Source organism: Panthera uncia, unplaced genomic scaffold (assembly GCF_023721935.1).
Source record: "Panthera uncia isolate 11264 unplaced genomic scaffold, Puncia_PCG_1.0 HiC_scaffold_486, whole genome shotgun sequence".
Taxonomy (NCBI): Eukaryota; Metazoa; Chordata; class Mammalia; order Carnivora; family Felidae; genus Panthera; species Panthera uncia.
In genome coordinates this window covers 18,984-30,885 of record NW_026059634.1, presented here as the reverse complement: position 1 = coordinate 30,885, position 11,902 = coordinate 18,984, and the positions used below count along the sequence as shown (strand labels likewise).

At 44.3% G+C, this 11,902-nt stretch overlaps 1 non-coding gene across 1 annotated transcript; it reads right to left on the bottom strand.

Moving 5' to 3' along the window:
• Nucleotides 1–4,581: 4,581 nt before the first annotated feature.
• TRNAS-GCU (transfer RNA serine (anticodon GCU)) lies at nucleotides 4,582–4,663 on the bottom strand. The gene has a single exon. It is a non-coding gene; the product is annotated as a tRNA-Ser (tRNA).
• Nucleotides 4,664–11,902: the final 7,239 nt, after the last annotated feature.

Sequence of the window (11,902 nt, the reverse complement as noted above, 5' to 3'; positions counted from 1 at the left end):
CACAAGCACCACAGGCAAGTCCTCTACCTTCAGAAATCCAAGATCCTCCACCAGACCCCCCCCGAGAGAAGAGCCGCTCACAGCGTTCTCCTTCTGATGCTTTGTTTTCTTTTATTTTATTGGACAGATTGTCTTCTTTCTCTGGGCTTAAATTTCTCCTTAGAGAATGCTTCTTTCGTATTAAATATTCAAGAGTTTCTAACTCTTGGTTATGCAATTCTCAGCCCGTTTGTGCTGATTCACAGAGATGGACATCAGGGTGGACGTTGGCACTCTAAATAAAGCTGGAACAACTCTGTTTCTTCACTGATGCCTTCAGTAGGGTCATTTGAAATACCCATTAGTCTTCCTGTGCTGTGTTTAAAAATAAAACGGAACATCACTTCTCGGCCTTTTGGCTAAGATCAAGTGTAAAAATACAATGGACGTGGGGAACTTGAACATATAACAAATATATTAAAGACAATGGAAGTTATTCTCCTACAACAAACTGGGACCTTCGGCCCTGAGCTGACACAGGAGCCCATACAATAGGGACTGAATCATTTTCTCATTTTCCATCTTGTCACCCTCAAGAAGTCATTTAAAGTCTTATGTTGGTAGGGCACCTGCGTGACTCAGTAAGTTAAGCATCTGACTATTCGGCTCGGGTCATGATCTAGCGGGTCATGGGTTCGAGCCCCACGTCGGGCTCTGCGCTGTCAGCACGGAGCCTGTTTGGGATTCTCTCTCTCCCTCTCTCCCTCCCCTGCTCTCTTTCTGTCTCAAAATGAATAAAGAAAAATTACCAAAAAATTCTCATGTTTGTCAGATGGCTCTTTCACCACGAACACTCCAGGAGTAAGAAACGAGAAAAGAAAGCAATTTGGCAAACTTAATCAAAATTACCGGGTAATGTACCCTTTGTCCCGATAATTTCTCTTTAGAATCTGATCCTATAACTATAATTGTCTGCGTGAGGATTACACTAAGAAAAATAGACATCCCAGAGCTGTTTTTAAAAAACAACTTAAATATGCAACCAAAGATTCTATATTTCTAGTTAGTTGAAAGCATTCATACATCCATAAATATCTATCCTTACAAAGGGGTTTTATGAAATTCATGAAAAAGTGAACAAGTGCTAAATGTGCTGATAGAGTTTGACATCCATGGTAGATTTTGATCAATAAAAGAAAAGCAGTTTCAGAGCAATAGCATTCACATGGGAGTAAAATACATTTAATTTGATGTTACACACACAAAGTATCTCTGCAAGAATAAAAAGGAAACTGTAAGAGTGGTTACCTGTTCTGAGAGAAAGCAGGTAAATGGAGCCATAGTATGAAGAGTTTCATTTTATATCTTTCTGTGCTCTCTGATTTGCTACACATGGGAATGTATCTTTGTTCAGGAATAAAGAACCTAAGTTTGAAAACAATTTGCAGTTTTATTCCTAGACATCATTTGTTAGCGTCCTGGTGCCCTCACGACGCAATCTGTCTCTTTATTACCAAAGGGCACAAAGTAATCTGGCTTTCCATTAATTAATTTATTTAAAAAAATTTTTTTAATGTTCATTTCTGAAGGAGAGAGGGACAGAGCGTGAGGGGGGGAGAGGCAGAGAGAGGGAGACACACACACACACACACACACACACAGAATCTGAAGCAGGCTCCAGGCTCCGAGCTGTCAGCACAGAGCCCGACGCGGGGCTCGAACCCACGAGCCGTGAGATCATGACCTGAGCCAAAGTAGGACGCTCGACTGACCGAGCCCCCCAGGCACCCCTGGCATTCCACGAACTCAAATGAAGAACTTAGTTCTCGATTTCTCAAACTGGAATTAAATATACGTATTTGGCTACAACGCATAGGTCTGGCAATAAGATTTCCGATGAAGCCACTTTGAAAAATATCTGGTATTTTTTCTTTCTCATATATGTGTAGAGTGCCAAATCCTCGAAATGATATAAACTGGCTCTCACTCCATGTTAAAGACTTCTGTTTACCATATTTCAATATTGTTTACGTATGCCTGTAACGGTTATTTTATTCCCGTACCAAATAATGGCGATTGCCTATGCCTACTTCTTTGGGGCTTCATTACACCACGTCCACACAGCTTCAATAACTTACTTCTGTTATTACGTTACACTGCAATTTTTTTTTTTTTTTTTGAGCTTACGTTCCTGACAGTATTGTGAGTGCTGGAAGGCTTCTGCGCGGAGCACTTGCTAAACTTCAATTCTTCCCATATCTGCGTAGAATAGAGGAAGCTTAGAGCCTTGACCAGCTCTCCAAGGACAAGCGTGTGGGCCACGACGGATGACACGGGGGTGGCAGTGAGAGACGAGCCGGGGTCCCCGCTCAGAGAGGCGTCTGTGATGCACGGTCTCCTCTGGCGCATTCGGCCTGAGCCCCAGAACCTCTTACGTCCGTTCCCTCCATGTCTTTCCTTGGATCCCGTCCATTGTGAGTTGGCCACCACTCCCCGCTCCCTCGGCGATCCCCCTAGCACTTCCAGTGGCTGGTTTTGTGGACGTAAGCCCCAGGCTAGCCTCTGAGACTGGCCGGACAGGAGCGCTTTGCTCAACTAGCCAGAGCCAGACAACCCTCGGCCTTCCAGAAGTATGCACTGAACACCAGAGAATGAGTGGGTGAGCCAAAATGGTACGTCCCACAGGACGGGTAAGTGTGTAAGATAAAGTTCTCTTCCACTTGCTCTCTGGGACAAGCATTAAGAGAACGCAGAGGATAAGAATCACTTGTATGAGGTTGAGGGACCTCAACCTTTTCGTTGGTTGAAGGACGAAAACCAAGGGGAAACTGGAAAGGAAGGTTGCAGTTGGCAGGCGCCGCCACCTCTGGGTGGAAAAACCCACGGTTTCACGACGCCACGGTCACAGCGCACCCGGATGCTATGTCACTCACGGTGCTACCGTGCAGTGGAGTACCTTAATTTTTAAAAAAAAAAATTTTATTTTTAACGTTTATTTATTTTTGAGACAGAGAGAGACAGAGCATGAACGGGGGAGGGGCAGAGAGAGAGGGAGACACAGAATCGGAAACAGGCTCCAGGCTCTGAGCCATCAGCCCAGAGCCTGACGCAGGGCTCGAACTCACAGACCGCGAGATCGTGACCTGAGCCGAAGTTGGACGCTTAACCGACTGAGCCACCCAGGCACCCCTGGAGTACCTTAATTTGAGGGGAAAGACTTTTCTTCGGATCGGTTTTCCACAGACGACTGGATCCTCTGAAGCCTAGTGTTTCATCAGAGAGTCCTAAGGTCAGATTTCCTTTCCCATTAATGCATTTTCTTCTTCTCTTCGCTGTAAAGAACCAAAGGCTCTCGTCACAGACAGGCCAATGAAGTTTTAGGTGGTAAATTACCAGGGGATGTGGAGGAGATATTGGCGAGTTTGTTTCCTGATGATAGAATAGTTGCCCATAAGACAAATTGGAAGGAGCGGACAGAGAGGAGGCTACGGGCAAGGCTAGACAATAGAGGGGACTTTTGAAGATCTGAGATAAGCCTGCAGATATTTTTACATTATTATTTCCAATCATCGATGTGTTTTTAAATTGCTATAATCAAATGTCTTTAAAAAAAGAAGAAGGAGGAGAAGAAGGAGGAGAAGGAGGAAGAAGAAGAAGAATTATTACTTCAGGGGGCTTGGGTGGCTCAGTAGGTTAAGCATCAGACTCTTGATTTAGGCTGAGGGCGTGATCTCACGGTTGGCGAGTTCAAGCCCTGAATCAGGCTGTGCACTGACAGCAGAGAGCCTGTTTGGGGTTCTCTCCCTCTCTCTCCCCTTCCCATGTTCTCTCTCTCAAAAAAAAAAAAAAAGTTAAACATAAAAAGATTTTGGAAAATTCTTGAAGATAATAGTTTTTAAACAGAAGGCAAGGTAATTGTAAAAACGAGTTGAAATTTGAGGAGGAAACGTTTTCCTAAATGGATACACCTCAAACGTCTATCTAGAACCTATATTCTAGCGTTCTCTAAACATAAAATACTGAAATAATACTAGATTTCCATTGTATTGAGAATCTGGCTTACTCAAGTATGAGCGGTAACACTGTAAAATGAAACAAATTTGGAAACTGGTCCATTTGGAAATTGGTCAATTGCCAAAAAAGATTCATAAGGTTCAAGCCTTGGACCAATCAATTCTCCTAATTATGAATGGGCTAAAAACAAAAGCTCTTCAAGGAATATGGCTAAATATCAAGAGAATATATTAGACAGGGTGAAAATGAAGAATAATATCCGCTCTAAAGAATTAAGGTCACAAATGCAGGAATATTCCCTGAAAGAAGAAAGGGGTAAGTGGCAGAATTTATACAGTAAGGGTAAAGACAACCTTCTCCAGGGGAAGCTCAAGAACAGCGGGCAGATTGCTTTCTTTTCAAGCTTATTTATTTAAGTAATCTCTACACCAACGTGGGGCTTGAACCCACGATCCCAAGGCCTGCAGCCCCCTGCTCTGCCACTGAGCCAACCAGGCGCTCCTCCGACTGGTACTGGAAGGGAGCTGGCCCCAAGCTGGAAACGCCAGAAGGAGACTCAAAAAAAATCGTAAATCAAAAGCACGCAACCGACGAAGGTGGGACTTGAACCCACGCGTGCAGAGCACAATGGATTAGCAGTCCATCGCCTTAACCACTCGGCCACTTCGTCCCCACGCGCTGCCGTCTGGGGTGCTTTACCGCAGAGTTGACCCTCGGGAGCTCCCGGCTGTCCTGGACGCCGGGGATCCAGGAGGCGGCTCGGGAACGCCCGGGAGACCAGCTCCGGCTGCCACGCGAATGGACCACGACCGGACTGGAAAAGTCGCGACGCGAAAAGCAGGCTCAGCTCCCCCAGGAGTCGCGACGGGGGCGGAGCCGGGACGCAAGCACCTCGGCCTGGGCCTGGGCTTCCCCCGCGCGGCTGCCTGGCACCTGTCTGCGGTCCCCCCCGCCTGCGGTCCGAGGGCGCCACCCGCCCGAGCCAGCCGCGGGCGGGGGCTCCCAGAGCCGGTCCCCCTGGTGTGGACCTCGGGGAGCCTGGCGAGTCCGGACTCCGAATTCGCGGCTAAGAAGACAGTCCGGCAGCTTAAAGGCCGCGCTGCAACTCTACCCCGTGTCGTCACCGCCTCGCCCTGCAGGGTGAAACTGCGCAGGGCAGAGCCCTTCACTCGCGGGGCTCTCTCCCCGCTCATCCCAGCAGAGGAGCCGCGACTTCCGATTCCCCCCAAAGCCCCGTGTGCTTCTTGGGTGATCTTAGGGGGGACAGGTGGCCGGACTTGCGCCTGATTTCCAAAGGATGCGGTGCAAAAAATGTTGCGACTCATCCCTAGCGAGTTCAAGCAAAGGGTAGGGGTGGGGGAGATTTTTCAGCTTCTTGTTTCCTAAGCGCAGGTGAACGAACAAAATAGGAATTAATTCTGACTAATCAGAATGAATCATAAATGCCTGGAAAAGGAAGACAACATTGAAGGTTAATATTTATTTTTCTTTCCAAGTTTTTACTTAAATTCCAGTTGGTTAACAGTGTGAAATAGTTTCAGGTGTAGAATTTAGTGATTCAACACGCACATACAGTACCCAATGTTCATCACAAGTGCCCTCCTAAATCCGTATCACCTATTTAACCCATCCTCCCCCCCACCACCTCCTTTCTGGTAACTATTGGTTTGTTCCCTTTAGTGAAGAGTCTGTTTTTCATGTTTTCCTCTCTTCCCTGCACCCCATGGACATTGGTTTTATTTCTTAAATTCCACATATGAGTGATATCATATGGTATTTATTTTTCTCCGACTGACTTATTTTACTTAGCATAATACTCTCTCTAGCTCCATCCATGCCATTGCAATGGCAAGATTTTATTCTTCTTTATGACTGAATACTATTTCAGTGTGTGTGTGTGTGTGTGTGTGTGTATGTATATATATATATATATATATATATACACCACTTCTTTATCCATTCATCAGTCAATGGACACTTGGGCCATTTCCATAATATGGCTGTTGTAGACAATGCCATAAACATTGGGGTGCATGTGTACCCTTGAATTTTTGTATCCTTTGGGTAAACACCCTAGTAGTGCCGTTGCTGGATTGCTCAAGACTAACCTTCAGAAAATAGAATTACCTTGCAGCCTCTCTGGAAAACAGTAGGGAGGTTCCTCAAAAAAACTAAAAATAGAACTACTCCATGACCTAGCATTACACTATTAGGTATTTATCCAAGGGATACAGGTGTGCTGTTTCGAAGGGATACATGCACCCCCATGTTTATAGCAGTGCTATTTACAATAGCCAAAGTATGGAAAGAGCCCAAATGTCCATTGATGGATGAATGGATAAAGAAAATGTGGTGTGTGTGTGTGTGTGTGTGTGTGTGTGTATGGAGTATTACTTGGCAATCAAAATGAATGAAATCTTGCCCTTTGCAACTACATGGATGGAACTGGAACTGGAGGGTATTATGCTAAGCGAAATTAGTCAGAGAAAGACAAATATCATATGACTTCACTCATATGAGGACTTTAAGAGACAGAACAGGGAAGGGAAATAAAAATAATATAAAAACAGGGAGGGGGACAAAACAGAAGAGGCTCAGAAGTATGGGAAACGAACTGAGGATTACTGGAGGGGTTGTGGGAGGGGGGATGGGCTAAATGGGGAAGGGGCACTAAGGAATCTACTCCTGAAATCCTGTTGCACTATAGGCTAACTAATTTGGATGTAAATTTAAAAAAATAAAATTAAGAAAAAAATAGAACTACCCTATGAAGGTTAGTCTTGAGCAACTTTTCTAGAGGTGGCCAAGAGAGAGGGTGTCCCAGACTGAGGAAGGGCCTGAGCAAAGGCAGGGAGATTTGCAGTACTTAGGGGAATGGCGAGGAACCCCAGGGAGTTCATGCTCTTGGGTCACACCTCCTCCAGTCCAGTATTTGCCTTGGGGACTATTCATTCATATTGAATTGTTTTTTATTTAGAGATTATTTCAAACAGAGGAAAGTTATGAGGATATGGTTGGAGGAATAGATCTAATTTTATCTTTTTTCCAAATAATTATAGTATTGATTCAAAGGCCTTTATTAAAATCTTTTTCTCTGCGATTTGAAATACCAGTTTTATTTTATACTGAATTTGTGTATGTAATTGTATCTATTTGTGAAATTTCTATTCAGCCCACTGTCTGCCTATCCAGGCCCCAGTACCACACTGTTGAATAGAGATGTTTCATTGTATACCTTAATGAAGAGAGCCAGTTTCCTTTAAAGGTTTTCTTTTGGGTATTTTCCTAGATATTTCTGTGTCTTTATTTTTCCTCATTAACTTTATGATAAACTTTTCTAGCTGCATTAGTAAGTTCATTGGACCTTTTAACTGGGGCCACAATAAAGTGACAGATAGCCTTCCTCGAACTTTCTGTGCTGCCGTCATGTTGCCCCCGAATGTCCTGGCAAATGCTCACAAGACAATCTTGAAAGGAGAGGCAGATACCAGGTCCTTATTAGGCCCTGCCCCAAAGTCAGTGTTCAGTTTCTAACTGTGATGGGTAGTTTCACTGGCGAACTTGAGATCACTGATGCTTCACAGAGCTGCGTGGAGAGCCTGCGAGGGTCCTGGAGCCCTGCGCCCTGGGGTCTCCTCTCCACCCCCCACCCCCAGATTCCGCAAGGGCGGGAGAGACGCAGGCCCAGCACAGTCAGTGAGGAGTGGAAGGGGGATTGGGGGCAGGGGATGCCAGCTTCAGTTGCCACCCCAGAGGGAGGCCAGAGGGTCGCAGCCCCGGGAGCTGTCACCGCGCATCCCCAGCCTCCTCGTCACGTGTGTTCAGGTGCCTTCTCCTCAAGGCTGAAGAAGGGTGGGTGTTGTGGCCACGGGCAGGGCTCCTCTCCACCCTCGCACCAGCCTCCCTGGTCTTCACTCTTAGGATGCGAAGATCTTATCCAGGCTTTTCCACCTGTCCCGCTGGAACTTAAATTCTCCCCACACTACAAACCTCAGCCTGCGACTTAGCCTGTGTCAGGTTCCAGGCAAAATAATTTCCTGGACGAGGAGCCCCTAGTCCCCTTCTAGAGACTTGCAAGTCCAGGGATAAAGGTGTTAGACCCTCAGTGACTGCAAACAGGGCAACAACTCGCTGAGCCATGTGACCTCTTGAGCCCTTGTTGAGATAAGGTCAAAGTCAGGTCCTCGCGGATCGCAGCTCTGTATACACCCCTGTGAACTCCCAGTGGTACCCCCAACTTAACCCAGCTTTGGGAAACCACCCAGGGGCCCCTGCATGATATACTTAACACACAATCTTCTCTCAGCCTCAGGTGTACAACATAGTGATTCAACACACAACATTAACTGATTACGTTCACCATGGTATCAGGGCACGGTTCTTGGAACCCCGAAACAATTACAGTGGTGACACCATTGATCACAGATCACCACAATAAATATAATAATAATGAAAACGTTTAAAATATTGTGGGAATTATGAGGATGAGACACAGAAACACAAAGTGGGCAAACGCTGTTGGAAAAATGGCACCGACAGACTTGCTCCACAGCGGGTTGACACAAACCTGCAATTGTAAGAAATGTAACAAAGAGAAGGTCAATCAACGAGATGGGCCTGCAAATAGGACAGCTCCACCATATTGTGATCTAACCACTGCTGAATGTCCACCGCAAGTACTTTTTAGTCACCCCCATTTTTTATATCATAAATATACAATATTTTGTTTGACTAGTAAGAATTGGGATTCTCTCTCTCCTTCTCTCTCTTCCCCTCCCTCACACGCACACACACTCTCTGTCAAAATGAATAAAATTTTTAAAAATAATAAAAAATAAAAATTAGTGTTATTTGTCTGCGTCTATAATGCATACAAATAAGGTTCACATCAATCAAAATTTCCTTACATACGGTATATCCTAACATTTTTCTTTTATTATCTTTTTTTATGCTGGCACAAGAAAAAAAATTCCTTTAACATAAATTTAGCACAAAATGAAGGATGAAAAGACCACATGTCCCTCTCAATTCACACAGAAAAGACATTTGACAAAATTCAATACTCTAGAATGATAAAAAAAAAAAAAAACACCACCTTAACAAACTAGAAATAGGAGGAAACTACTTTAGCATAATAAAGGTCATATATGAAAAACTCACAACAAACAACATACTCGATGGTGAAAGACTGAAAGCTTAACCTATGAGATTAGGAACCAGATAAACATGTCTGCTTTCATCACTTCTATTCAACACAGTACTGGAAGTACTAGTTAGGCAACAAAAAGAAATAAAAAGCATCTAAATTGCAAAGGAAGAAATAAAAGTATCCCTGTGAACAGACTATAAAGTTTTGTTTGTGAAAAACTCTAAAGACCCCACAAATAATCCTGTTAGAACTAATGGGTATAGCAAAGTTGCAAGACACAAAATCAACACACCAAAATCAGTTATTTCCATATACCAACAATGAACAATACAAAAAAAAAAAAAAAGAATTTAAAAACACAATTCCATTTCAAAGACGATCAAAAAGAACAAAAATACTTAAGAATAATCTTAACCAAAGAGGCAAAAAGTTCATACACTGAACATACAAACAATGCTGAAAGAAATTAAGGAGACATAAATAAGTGGAAAGACATCCCATGTTCATGGATGGGAAAACTTAATATTGTTAAGATATCAATACTACCCCGAAACCAACAGATTTAATGTAAACCATATCAAACTTCCAATGATGTTTTTCACAGAAACAGCAAAGTACAACCTAAATTTCACATGGAATTTCTAAGTACTCCAAATAGCGAAAAGGCATTTTGGAAAAAGGAAAAAGACAAAGTTAGAGATGTCAGACTTCCTGATTTCAAAACTGATTACAAAGCTATGGCAATCAAACAGTATGGTACTGGAATAAAGACAGACATATAAACCAATGGAATAGAATAGAATAGAGAATGCAGAAATGTACTTTTGTTGCATCCACACGACTCCTGAAACAGAATGCTACGGGCACCAGTGACAGTTGCAACAAAGTTTATTACAATGAGAGGCAAGGCTGACCGATCGGGACCGACACTCTTGATAAGAGTGTGGCCTCGAACAGCCGGGGTACAAAGTTTTTAAAGCCGATCACATCGTTTTATCATTATCTGGGAACAGAACAGAGAAACAGTTCCCAGATGAGTTAGAAACAGTTGCCAGATGAGTCAGAAACAGTTATCGAATGAGGTGATTATTTTAGACTTTCTGCCGCTAAGTTGCAACCAGTGGATCTCTTTGACCTTGTCTCTGACGCTCTTTTTTGAGGTTTTGTTTCCTTCATTGGTAAAGCCTGATTCACAAGAGTATGAAGTATGATTTACAAGAGTAAAAGCAAGGCTGTTATCTTTTGACCTTCAGTGTTAGAACAAAGTTGTTATCTTTCAAGCTAAGCGTTAGCCCTACAGTACAATTTAACCCTTACATTTCCCCCTTTTCTTGTCAGTGAATCAATCTCTTGATTCATCATTAGGAACTAAGGGGACATAGTTGGACCTAATCATGATTTTTATTTTATCAATTTACCTTTTGACAACTGTACTGATCAATTGATAATGCATGGGCCAATAGTTAACCCGAGAAATAACAATAGCAGTGGCCCAGCTAAGGTGGTGAGTAGTGATGTGAGCCAGGGGGACCAAGAGAATAAACTTTGAGCCAGTTTTTGGTCTTGATCCCTGTGTCTACATTTATAAAGTCCCCCATGAGTCCCCCACACTTATCATTATATAAACCCAGAAAATGTAAGCACCAGCCATGGCACCTTCAGTTATCCAGCCTTCCTGGTTCTTACCTAGAGCTGGAAGCCCAGCCCACTTAAGATTTCCCAGCACCGGTACATTAGACCCAGCCTCCATACTGCCACTTTTCTTGTCCACCATCTTTCTTTTTCTACTTTCAACACACCTGTCTCCTACTTCCTGGTTCCTTCTCTAAATTACACACTTCTCTTGCCAGGCTTAGCGTCTCCTTCTCTCCCGAGACAAAGTGCCCTCAGTGGCTTGGCGTAGAGGCATGGACAGCCATGGGGAGTAGGTGACGGTGCCTAGCAGAGGAGTTAGGACGCCCACCGTCAGCCAGACACAGGTGTGCAGCTGTGAACACGCAGCCATATTGGGCTGGCCTGGGCACAACGTGGGCATTCCCTCCAGAGACCTATGCAACCCAGCCTGTATGTGAACTTGGATTTCTTCCTTCCCTCATCACCAGCGGCTGCATGTTGATGTCACAGGAGGGTGGGAATCACAAGCTTTATCTACTTTAAACAGTCACACATCTCATCAACAGTCTTAGAAGCATTACAACCTTCACAGAGATTTTCTTTCCTTGCTTCTTGGTGACAAAGGAGTGGAGGAAGGAGATGGGGCACAGACAGACAGTGCCTCTGCTGCCCTGGGAACTGAGGGCAACCCATAACCCCAAACCGAACATGGTTTAACTCTGCAGGATTGTCCATTTGAGCCGCCTGTGTCCTAGAGTCATGAAAAGCTCAGCAGATGGGCAGGGATGTTCCATTCACAGCATTCGTCCAATTCAACAAAGAAAGCCATTGTCTTCCTCCAAGGATTTTGTGGGTTCAGGTCTGAAATGGTCCCGGATTTACAGGCTCCTGGAGCAGGAGAGCGTCTCTCTTTTCTCCAGCACTCCCGTCACCCGAGTGCCACGGGGAAGAATATCTTACCTTCAGGATCCTGAAACCACTTTTGTCCCGGCATCTTACTTCCCCCTTTTCTTGAAATTCACTCCAAATCTTTAGGAGTGTAACTGGGCTCCGGTGGAAGCAAGGGCTCTGTCAAGATCGGTAGCTCCAAGGCACTTTTGACTTGTTTCTTCCAAGTTTTAGGGCTTTTGTTAGTGCGTTGAGCTC